The sequence below is a fragment of the Danio rerio genome, chromosome 17 (assembly GCF_052040795.2).
Source record: "Danio rerio strain M-AB ecotype USA chromosome 17, GRCz13ab, whole genome shotgun sequence".
Lineage (NCBI taxonomy): Eukaryota > Metazoa > Chordata > Actinopteri > Cypriniformes > Danionidae > Danio > Danio rerio.
Window position 1 is genome coordinate 6784893 of NC_141037.1, and position 12024 is coordinate 6796916.

At 37.4% G+C, this 12024-nt stretch overlaps 1 protein-coding gene and 1 long non-coding RNA gene across 4 annotated transcripts in view; one reads left to right on the top strand and one right to left on the bottom strand.

The window, feature by feature from the left end:
• The window catches only part of LOC141378508 (uncharacterized), an 842893-nt gene that overhangs the window by 637344 nt on the left and 193525 nt on the right, over positions 1–12024 (bottom strand). The gene's annotated exons all lie outside the window — the stretch shown is intronic.
• The window catches only part of rp1l1a (rp1 like 1a), a 56537-nt gene that overhangs the window by 17092 nt on the left and 27421 nt on the right, over positions 1–12024 (top strand). Inside the window, exon 1 of one of the 3 annotated variants that reach the window (XM_087289688.1) lies at positions 7340–7650. The exons of the other annotated variants lie outside the window; for them this stretch is intronic. The gene's annotated coding sequence lies outside the window, so the exon portion shown is untranslated. Of the gene's footprint in view, positions 1–7339; positions 7651–12024 lie in introns of those variants that run through there. 3 annotated transcript variants of the gene reach the window in all.

Genomic DNA, 12024 nt, shown 5'->3' on the forward strand with positions numbered 1-12024 from the left:
GGAAGATCAAGTTGCGTGTGGTGTGGCTTTGCTCTATTTATCCAATATGTGTCCATTTGTCTGAAATATCCTGAAGCAGCAGTACTGTTTTGTACTGTCACATCGCGTGAGATTCCCGCTTTTTCAAGATAAATTTATATAGCATTAATGAACATCAGTAACTCGCCAGTAACTTATTTAATGTATGTTCCTGTAGGGAAAAAATTGTAAATAATTGGAAATCCGGCGACCGCAATAATCAAACCCTTGGGAACAACTGTGGTCAGAACCAAAGTTCACAGGTCTGTGTTCCCTGAACTGCTATCAAGCGATGGACGTCTTCATTCTGATTGCTTGCCGCCAAACCGCGTCATAGCTCATTACCATAAAGTTGACTTCATTTCAACTCTCCTCGACGCTCACGCCGGCGAAGACGCGCCGCGTTGCTCCTCGCCGCTTATCGCCGCCTATCGCCGCCGGCTCTCATTGAAAATGAATGACTTCCGGCTACTTTGACGCTCTCACCGCTTTCGGTGTGAACGTACGGTCACTGTCTCTGTGTGTGGTGTGTGTGTGTCTGCGCTATGTATGTGTGTGTCTGTCTACGCTATGTGTGTGTGTGTGTGTGTGTCGCGCTACGTGTCTGTGCTATGTGTGTGTGTGAGTGACAAGCCTTAAAGGCCCAGTGCAAAAAAACAGCAACAACCTTTTCCCAGCTAAAATACAGACATTTCAAACAGCTCTAATAAATACTCTGATGGGTGTTTTGAGCTGAAACTTTACAGACACATTCTGGGGACACAAAAGACTTATAATAAATATGAAAAAAGGGGTAAACTATGTGCCCTTTAAAGTTCATTTTCACAATAATACCACTGTATAGCCAACCATGTGCTGTGTTTGTTCCTGTCATTTTTCTGATTTTTTTGATACAATAACCTACTCTGCAACACGGGATTCGCCGTTTGTTTACAACTAAAGGAAGGAGCAGCAGAGAATGTTATGTATGGGACTATGTCAGTCTTTGACAGGGACTTTGTCAGTTTATATAGACCAGTTTCTTCCTCCTCAGGATCATGACATGTAAGTGTGATTAAAATAGTTGCCTCGTTTTCTGTAGTTTGCGAAATATGTATTTAATAGTGTGTTGTAACTTGTAATCGCTCTGCGCTCCTTGTAATCACGCATCTGTTATAGATCAGTGCTTGTACTGGTAAATCTGGGGCTATTCACATATAACGTAAAAAGCATGTTAAAAACTTGACGCGTGCTTCTTCCTTTATTCATTTAAATGCATTTCTGAACTCGCGATCCTCAGCTGTTTGTCTTTGTTATGGCCACCATCAGCTGTTCCTATAAATGCATGGCGCTGCCAATTTTCAATTAGTTCAACTTTTGCCTCTGTGTGGATTAATACTGAATGTGTGTCAGTGTTATTGCTTGGGGTTAGGGTTAAGAGTAGAGTAATATGCTGGTGTTTAACTGCATTGGACTCTCACATACTCTGTTCTTCCTTATAGCCGTGGTGGGCGTTTCTCTCTGTCTCGCGCTGAACCCAGTCAAGCAATCACAACAGACTGGGTCATCAGACCGATCAGCGCAGATTAGGTTTGCGCTAAGAAAGAGTTTGGGAACAAATGAATCGCTGAACGAAACAAATGGGAGTCGTTGAGATTATTAGGTAAAAATTAGGGATGCCGCTGTTCTCAATATAATATTGAACCATACGGTACAACCTCCACGGTTCAATACGCGTTTGTGAATTGCGGAATCTCGGTTTTGCGTTTAAATAATTTGTGCGTTTTATATCTCCCCGAACTGACTGTGTATGCCTCTAAATCCATGAGCTGAGATGAGGAAACTCCTCCCCGTGAGTAAATATCCAATCACTATGCTCTAAAGTTAGAGGGTGCTTGACCATCATACCACACTTTAACATTGAGAGCGGCGGTGAAGTGAGGCTGAGGCAACAGTACAAGGAAGCGCCGGCGATGTGAGGCATCAATAGGAGAAAGCGCTGACGTCTTTTAAATCTGCGGTGTGTTGACATTTCGGTTTTGCTGGTAAGGCCAATAAAAGAAAAAACAGTGAACAAAAAATAACCGTGTGCAAGCATTGTTTTACACGTATAACCATGACTGCACATCTGCAGCGCCATCACCCAGCAATATCCCTATCTGAAGGCAGGATAGCAGAGATAAAGTCCTCCCAATAGCAGCAATACCTTGCTGAATCTTTCAAACAAACACACCTGGTTCCAAGATGCTAAAAATTTGCAGCCGTTTTCGGTGATGGGAAATGTGGGCTTTTGTCATCTTATAAAAGCACTCGTTCCGCGCTACAGACTACAGTCTCACATTTTTTTCAGCACCGAGATAATTAAGATTGTTCAGGGCTCAACAATAAGGACTGCCCGATGGCCCGGGGCCAGCGTGTGAGATGCTCGGGACAGTAAACAGGATCGTTACTGGCCCGATCGGGCCACTGCTGCCTTGTCACTAAAGTTTCATTTGCCTGTGACTATTTGTCAATTGTGTGCAAATACAGTTTTAGAATTGAGAAACAGTTTGTGTTTTCAAGCCTTCAAATGCTACCTTCTCGGTTCTTCTTATCTGATTGGATTTTGTGAGCACGTTATTAGTACAGGGAAGAGACAGCAACATGGCGGTAACATCAAATGATGATGCTAAAGGAAAACATTTGTTTCTAACGTCTTGGAAGCAGACATATACGAGCGTACACCATGACTAAAAAAATTAAGTGATGAACAGTTCGCCGTCAGTTTGGCCGGTCTTTAGCCATCTTTTGTTTGAAAACACTTTGAATTTTGCTCATTGCACATTTATTAACATTTTTAAATATTTTAATTCTGGATTTACAAACATTTTGACACGTTTTTGTTTTATTTGTGGCTTAGAAATTGCTATTAACTTTTTTTTTAGTGGGGCCAGTGAAAATATTGGCAGGGCAAGTAAAAATCTGAACCACTGGTCTGATCGGGCCAGTAGAAAAAATCCTTAGCGTTGAACCATGTGGTTTATTTATGTTTACTGAAGAACAAATATGTGTGTATTTGAAATGGCCAATTTATCTCTATTAACTTCACATGTATGGTTATTTTCAAAGTGCAGGATTTTATGTGTTCCCCAGTTTGTACATGGGCTACCATCAGCTGTGAGATTTCAGTGTTGATTTTTTTATACAGTACTCTAAGAACTAGTGTACTTTTCTTGGCTATTATGTAAAACAAAATGAGTATTGCAATAAATCGTTTTTATTTTTTTTCTTCTTAACCTCTTACTGTTACTATTGCCTATAGAATTTAAAAAAACCACATGTGTCAAGCCATGAGCACCGAACCGAAAGCCGTGTTAAAAAACCGAGGTATGTATTGAACCATGGGCTAACTGTATTGTTGCATCCCTAGTAAAAATAAATGCATATTATAAAGCAATGAACGTGTTTTTTGACCTTGCAGTCATATCAGAATGTTGTTAGAGACACTCAAAACCAAAATACGACCTTTTATAATGTAAAATAGGGGCTCTTTAAAAGCAGATGGTGCTGTGTGGTTGTGCAGAGGCACCGCAGGATTCAGAATCATTCACTGTAGGCCAGATTCACAGTCACTTTCATCTCAAGGTGACCTTAGAAACTGCATATAAATCAATGCGCTTGATGCACCAGGGCCACCTCATTGAACAGATGACTTCTCAATCCATAAGGAGGGCTCATAGAGAATGTCCACTATGAAATCAATTATTCTAGAAATTATTCTTGTCATTACAGATGCTATAGTTCAGCTAAATGGCCTAACATGCATGCCAAATCGTTTCATGAAGCATGTGATGGGTTATTTTTATATATTATGAAATATAATAAAAAGTATATTTATTATAATTTTTAAATACTTTAATGCTATATTGTATGTTTGTCATTGTTAATATTTTTATTAAATTTCTGCCTCAAATATAAAGAAAGAAAATTAAAAATGAATGATATCCATTAGAAGGGTATTATTTGCATATAATATATATTATTATGGTATGCAATACTTATTTGAGGGCGACACGGTTGCTCAGTGCTTAGCACTGTCGCCTCACAGCAAGAAAGTCGCCAGTTTGAGTCCTGGCTGGGTCAGTTGGCGTTTCTGTGTGGAGTTTGCATGTTCTCCCCGTGTTGGTGTGGGTTTCCTCCAGCTGCTCCAGTTTCTATCATAGTCCAAACACATGCGCTATACTGTAAGTGAATTGAATAAACTTAATTGGCTGTGTATATGTGTATGAATAAGTGTGTATGGGTGTTTCCCAGTACTTGGTTGAAGCTGGAAGGGCATTTGCTGTGTAAAACATATGCTGCATAAGTCGGCGGTTCATTTCGCTGTGGCGACCCCTGAAGAATAAAGGGACTAAGCTGAAGAAAAATAATTGAATGAAATATAGTAAAAAATATATTTATTATAATTTTAAAATACTTTAATGTTATTTTGTATTTTTATTAAATTTTACCCCCAAATATAAGGAAGAAAACAAAAAAATAATATTTATTATTATAATATTTGCATTTAATATTTATAAATATAGTACTGTAATATAAAATATTTACTTGAAAATATTATGATTGACGATTTTACATAGTCATTAAATGATGGTTATATTTCATCCTTAGGGCTGCACAATTAATTGGAAAAAAAATGGCGATCTCGATTCGACCCTACACACAATCTTAATTCAGCAAATTACCGAACCGAAAAACCGAACATTTTCTTTCATTGACCATCTTTCATGACCATTTAAAAAAAAGGTCAGATGTTAAGGCGACTAAACCTTTTCTCTTTTAGGTAAGTTAGGATTATCAAATTTGTTTCTGTTATGCTTAATAGTAGAATAATGAGAAAGAGATTTTTTTGAGAAATTGTTATAACTTTTCTTGAAAGTCAAGTTTACAAACAATAAGATTATTCTGCCTCTGAAAAAGCTCAGATGATGGTGTCAAGGTTTTGGAAGTCTCTGATTGGCTTATTGAAAACATTTGAGTTAATTAGAAGCACAACTGTAGAATAGCATTCAAGGGAAATCTCAAACACACTGCTTCCTTGTGTGACATGGGAAATTCAAATCAAGCCAGAATAAAAAAACACAATTTGTTAAATTACACTGGGGAAAAGAATAATATTGGAGACATGTCCTGTGGTCTGATGGAACTAAGATTGAACTGTTTGACCATAATGACCAGTGTTACACTTGGAGGACAAAGGGGAAAGCTTACAAGCCTAGGAACACCATCCCGACTGTGAAGTATGGGAGTGGCAGAATCATGTTGTGGGGCTGTTTTGCTGCAGGAGGGACTGGTCCACTTCACAGCATAGATGACTTCATGAAGAAAGAACATTATGTAGAAATACTGAAGCAGCATCTCAAGACATCAGCCAGGAAATTAAAACTTGGCCACAATTGGGTCTTCCAAACAGACCATGACCCTAAGCATACTGCCAAATTAGTTCAAATGTGCTTTGAGGTCAACAGAGTGAATGTTTTGGAGTGGCCATCACAAAGCCCTGATCTCAATCCTATAGAAAATTTGTGGGCAGAGTTGAAAAAGCTTGTGCGAGCAAGACAGCCTACAAATCTGACTCAGTTACACCAATTCTGTCAGGAAGAATGGGACAAAATTCCTTTAGACTATTGTGAGAAGCTTGTGGAAGGATACCCAAAGCATTTAACCAAAGTTATACAGTTTAAAAGCAGAGCTAAATAAATAACAAGGAAATGTATGTAAACTTTTGACTGTCTAGAACAGGGGTCACCAATCTCGGTCCTGGAGGGCCAGTGTCCCTGCAGGGTTTAGCTCCAACTTGCCTCAACACACCTGCCTGGATGTTTCAAGTATACCTAGTAAGGCCTTGATCAGCTTGTTCAGGTGTATTTGATTAGGGTTGGAGCTAAAATCTGCAGGACACCGGCCCTCCCGGAACAAGTTTGGTGACCACTGGTATAAAAATTAATTAAAAATTCAATTTAGCAAATGTAAATGATTAAGGTAATCCAAACAGACCTAAAATAGTAAATGTTTAGTATGATTCACCATTAAACATTTAAAAAAATGTTTGTTCCTTTTTTTAGAGTGTATGTAAATTCTGATTTCAACAGTATATGCGACTCCTGCAGAAATCATAATGATGGATGAGCAACATGTTGCTGTACCTCCATGTAAACTGAATATTGAGTAGGGGGCGTGGCTTTCCTTTTGAGCATCATTCCCTTATAGCAAACTAACGGTAAGAGGGGTGTGGCTTAGAACAATGGTTCTCAAAGTGGGGGTCGGGACCCCCCGAGGGGTCGCGGGACAATGAAGGGGGGTGGCCTGGTGGTTTCCAAAAATCTATTTATTTTTATTAAACCATAAGAATTACCATATTTTATCCATAACCTTCTGAAGAGAAAAAAAATAGTATTTTATACCATATATAGTTACTATAGTAGCTTATAGTTACTACTTCTATTGGATTGCAACCCCTGGAGTAATTGCATTGTATTAAAGACACAGCAATAGCGTCAGATGCAGCAGATTTCATAACACCTGGTTAAACTTTGTGGCCCATTTACAGCTCTCATACATAAAAAAAAAATTAAAAGAAGAATAGACTTGGGTTCATTGGTGTGTGTGTGCGCCATTGCATGCAAGGTTTCTGTATTTATAACCACCTCAGAGGATATTGGGAGTCACGAGTCACTGGCATTGTCATTTTGGGGGTCGCGGCCTGAAAAGTTTGGGAACCCCTGGCTTAGAATATAGTGACTGAACCTTTCAAACTGACATCATCAGAGAAGGACCGCCCACCCTAAATGCAGAAGCAGATGCTCAGACTGTTATTGAAGATTACTATAAAACGTTTTTAAGTAGACTAACTTGCACGGATTAATTGTTCGCCTAATGAACTATAATGTGCGCTAGCAAAATCAACAAATGTGCATGCAATGGCCGAGAGACTCTTTAGATGAGGATGATGTTGATGAAGATGGATGAGGACTGAAATCACCAAATGGTCTTAATGAATTCCCTACAGAATGTTACGTTTTCACACACAAATACCATGCAACGTTTCAACCTGTGACATTGTAATACTCACTATTCTGTAATACTCACTATTCACTACTTTTGACTCACACTTCACTACTCGTTCTACATTTTTGGGCAAGTAATGTTACTTTTAATTAGTATGATTTTTGAGTACTCTTTCCAACACTGGTGGGCAGATATAAGCGCTAGAGAGCTGAAAACGTATTTTCAATCTCAGCGTTTGGTGCATCATTGTCTAAATGTCATGTTTGCAGAATAAACACAAACTAAGCCTGCCATCGGGGGTCAGAAAGTAGACAGTCCCGCAGCTTGCGCTTCTCTGTTTATGCAATCCCGGTGTCACTGTCATGTGTCTGACGCTCCTGTAGACTTCAGTGAAATCTCTAGATGATTAAAGAAGCTTTGCGTTCTATCCTTAGCAGCCCAAGACTCCGATTAGTGATCTGACCCATGTAAACTTGTGTTCCCATAGCAGTCGAGCGCTCGGATGATGCCGGGAACGCTGCTCTGCATGCTCAGATTTTCGGTTTATTTTCGCCCTTCACGCCGCTTGTTTGTATAGCATCAGATATGGTCATGCATTCTGTGAATGTAAGTATGTTGTTTTGTGTTTCATTTCTTATGTAGATGCTGTTTTTATGCTCAGATGCACTCCTGAAATCATGCTGTGTTATGTGGCAAGGTTTGATTTTTTTTTTTTTATTAGTAATGATATACAGTGAACAATATATGATGGCTATGAAAGGGATGACTTTTATGCTCACACATAGCTCACAAGTAGAATTAAAACCTAATAAGGGATTGTAAAATATGTCATTTTTTAATAATCTGGACTGTGATGAAATGATTTGTTTGATTTTATGTAAATCAGATTCTTTTATTTATTGAAATGTCTTAATAATAAGACTCCTGAAGGAGAAAGACGGGTTTGGTCTCAGTTTAATGCTGATGAAAGGATTTTAAACTAACTTTGCTCGGAAATTATACTCTTGAATGTCTTTTAATGTTGGATTAAAGTGCCTATTAGGGACTAAGACCTAAATGCAATTTAAACTAGTCTGTAATTGTTTCTCCAAAGTGCATGAGATTAACCTTTGGATTGGAGCCAAGTTTTAAACTACATAACGTCATTTAAAAGTGCATTAGAAGTTTCACTGAAAAGCTAAAAATTGCTCAATTACACTTTTCATCACAGTAATGCAGTTTTATTTATGAATATATACACTTTAGAGCAGGGTTTTTCAAAGTCTAAGATAGTGGGCCTCCCTTTTGACACAACTTATCCATTGGCGCCCCCCTTCTCCCAAATACCCACGCACACACGTGCGCACACACACACACACAAAAATTCTGGAGGTTTTCCTGCTACCTCATCATGCTTGGTTTCAAGGTGTCGCCAAAGTTTAGCGGGTCTCATGCTGTCATTAGCCAAAATATCTTGACAAACCACACATAAAGGTCGTGGTTCATCAGCTGGTCCTGTCCACGTAAATCCTAAACTCAAATACTGATCATCATATAGTCGTCTTTTGGGTTTAAGCACTAAACTTGAAGGCTTTGAATCGGGGGGTCTCAGAAACCGATCCATTGTATTAGCAGGCATACCTGTATTGGCGGGCTTGCCAAACAGAAGCGAATTCACAGCTATGGCCTTCTTGTTAAAAAAGGTTTTCTTATTTTTGACGTATTATTTTTTTTTTAGCTTTGTTTAATTAAAACGTTTAAAAAATATTTTAAAATACATATAATAATGAAACTTAATAATTATATTTTTATTATATAATATTTTTTGCCGCGCCTCCCCTGACATGCTCTGGCGCCCCCCAGGGGAGGCGCGCCTCACACTTTGAAAACCCCTGCTTTAGAGTATCATGTTAGTACAAAACTAACCGTTAGGGCAGCATGATATTGGAAAAATCTGACATTGCAATATTTTGTTTTGCTGCTATACATACTGTATTGCGATATGAATACAATTTCCCCTGATGGCTTGAATTGCTTCGTTTGTAAAAACAAAAAAAATTATTTAGATTGGTTGGGTTGATTTTTTGAGGTGTAAATGTAAATCATAAATAAAAAAAAAATTGTAAATTGCAAGAATAATTACAATAGAGCAAAGAAAAGTTGTGCCCAAACGCTTTGCACTCTTTTGAAATGCCTTTAAAAGGCATGCAAATGATAAGCTTTCAATCTGTTTTGGTTATACAATGCCATGAATCCACAAATCATGTATTCTCAATAGTTGATCGACTATAATACCAACCTAACATTGCATATCCTGCGATGTGACTATCTCCGACACACACATTGAGATATCGATGCTGAAACGATGTATTGTGCAGCCCTACTAACCATACTGTACCAATGTGATTACACTGTACACTGAAAAAAAATATTCAGAGATGATTCCTTGGATTTACTAAATGTTTTTTACGTTAAGTGGTTGCAAACAATTTATTTGTGTTGAATTTAAACAAGTTGAACATTATTAAACCTCATTTGTTTTAATTCAACACAAATAAATTGTTTGCAACAGTTTTTCATGCAACACTTTTTTCAGTGTATTTTGTATTGCTGAACTTTGCCTTTAGAGACTTTTATCATTTCTAAATCTCTGATTTAGTGATTTATTTATTTTTTTCAAGTATCTCACTTCGTCCTATTCATCAGCATTTAAGTATGGATAGCATAGGATTTAGCTTTGGGAGAATTAAGTAAGAAAGATTGAGCTTATATTGTGGAATATTTTGATTATAATCTGTGGTTTTTCATTAATTAAATCTGTTTTTAATCACATTTCTCTCTTAATTCATATTTTGTGACTGTAATTGGAAAATTACTGAAAGTCTTTGTTAATTTTAAAGTGAGATTTTAAAGCCAGATGCTAATGGTCTAATTCAATTCAATGATTTATGCTTCAGACCTGTAGATTGGCTGAATGGATTTTTAAAAATGGTTAAATTTGAGGATTTTTAATATGAGCCGATTTGTAAAATTAGCCTATTCAAGTAATTATAGAGATATATAATTTAGGTCAGAATTATTAGCCCCCCCTGTTTATTTTTCCCCCAATTTCTGTTTAATGGAGAGCAGATTTTTTCAACACATTTCTAAACATAATAGTTTTAATAACTCATCTCTAATAACTGATTTATTTTATCTTTGTCATGATGACAGCAAATATTATTTGACTAGATATTTTTCAAGACACTTCTATACAGCTTAAAGTGACATTTAAAAGCTTAACTAGGTTAATTAGGTGAACTAGGCAGGTTAGGGTAATTAGACACGTTATTGAATAACGATGGTTTGTTTTGTAGACAGTCGGAAAAAAATAGCTTAAAGAGGCTAATAATTTTGCCCTTAAAATGGTGTTTAAAAAATTAAAAAGTGCTTTTGTTCTAGCCAAAATATAACAAATAAGACTTTCTCCAGAAGAAAAAATATTATCAGACATACTGTGAAAATTTCCTTGCTCTGTTAAACATCATTTGGGAAATATTAAAAAAAAAAATAATCAAAGGGGGGGGTAATAATTTTGACTTTAACTGTATAAACCAATATTAATTGTAATTAATTATTTATACAATGAAGACTCCGTGTTGACCAGGAGCCAGGGCCGGAGTGGGACTCCTTTTCAGCCCTGGAGTTTCCAGCCTCAGACCGGCTCACCTCAGTTCACGACACATATATTAAAATAGCGTAATTTCCAATTCAGTTTCTAATGACATGATCACGTCTTCCTCAAGGAAACATCCAACTTCAAATGTTTTTCATAAATGTGAGAACATTAAAAGGTGGCTAAATCTCCAACACTATTCTTTAAAAACATCAAAATGTCCTTTCCTATATCTGAATATATATTCTGTGCTAAATTCTTTATGGATATCCAGTCCTTTGTAACGGTGATCGCACAAAAACTAAAAATAAAATATTTACACCTACATAAGTAACCCAAACAGTGTTGTATGTCTTAACACACACAAAAACGAAAAATTATTCAGGTGAGGTTCGAACTGCTGACCACAATGGCGCTGTTATATGGTGCGCCTGAAATAACAGATTTATTAATGTAGTGAATCATCTAATTTTTATTGAGCAGGTGTAATATTCATTAATACAGTGGTTCTCAAACTTTTTTCATCAACTACCACCTTAGAAAAAAATTGTCTCTCCAAGTACCACCAAAATGAGCAGTATTGAAATACAGTAGCGTAGTAGGCCCAGTAAAGCAGCTACAACTCTGCACAGTTAAAAAACCGTGGCAGATTACCTCAGAAATATAGGCTATATGTCATATATGGCATATTATATACATCATCTTTGATAAATTTTGAAATATACGTAGCATGTACATGACATATTTCATTCCTCCGCATACCACTAGAGGGAAGCCCGCGTACCACTAGTTGTACACGTACCAAAGTTTGAGAACAACTGCATTAATATATATTATTAAAATTCTTATTTTCACCAAGGTGCCGCTGTTTGGGGTAGAATGACCTGCAGGCTGCATTTTGCTCATGGGGCTGCGAGAAAATAAAATGAGTGGGGCTGCGGCAAAATAATGAATAAAAGAGTGAGGCTGTGGTCAAATAAATAAATAGATAAATAAAGTGCGATTGCTGCAAGCAGCAAGGGACACCAGCCCTCGCGGCCAATAAACAGACCAGCCCACCGGGAATTCTCAGCGTCCTCCTGATTAGCCAATCTGGGCCTGCCGAGAGCCACACTTCCATAATGGAGGGAAAGTTTTTAAGGCCTGTGACTGTGTGAACATTTCAGGAGAGTTTAAAGGAACACCACATAATCACATTTTTAATCTAATTTTTTCATTCATTCATTCTCTTTTGGCCCTCTGTTATTCATCAGGGGTCACCACAGTGGAATGAACCGCCAACCTATCCAGCATATGTTTTACCTAACTGATTCAACCCAGTACTGGGAAACATACATACATTTTCA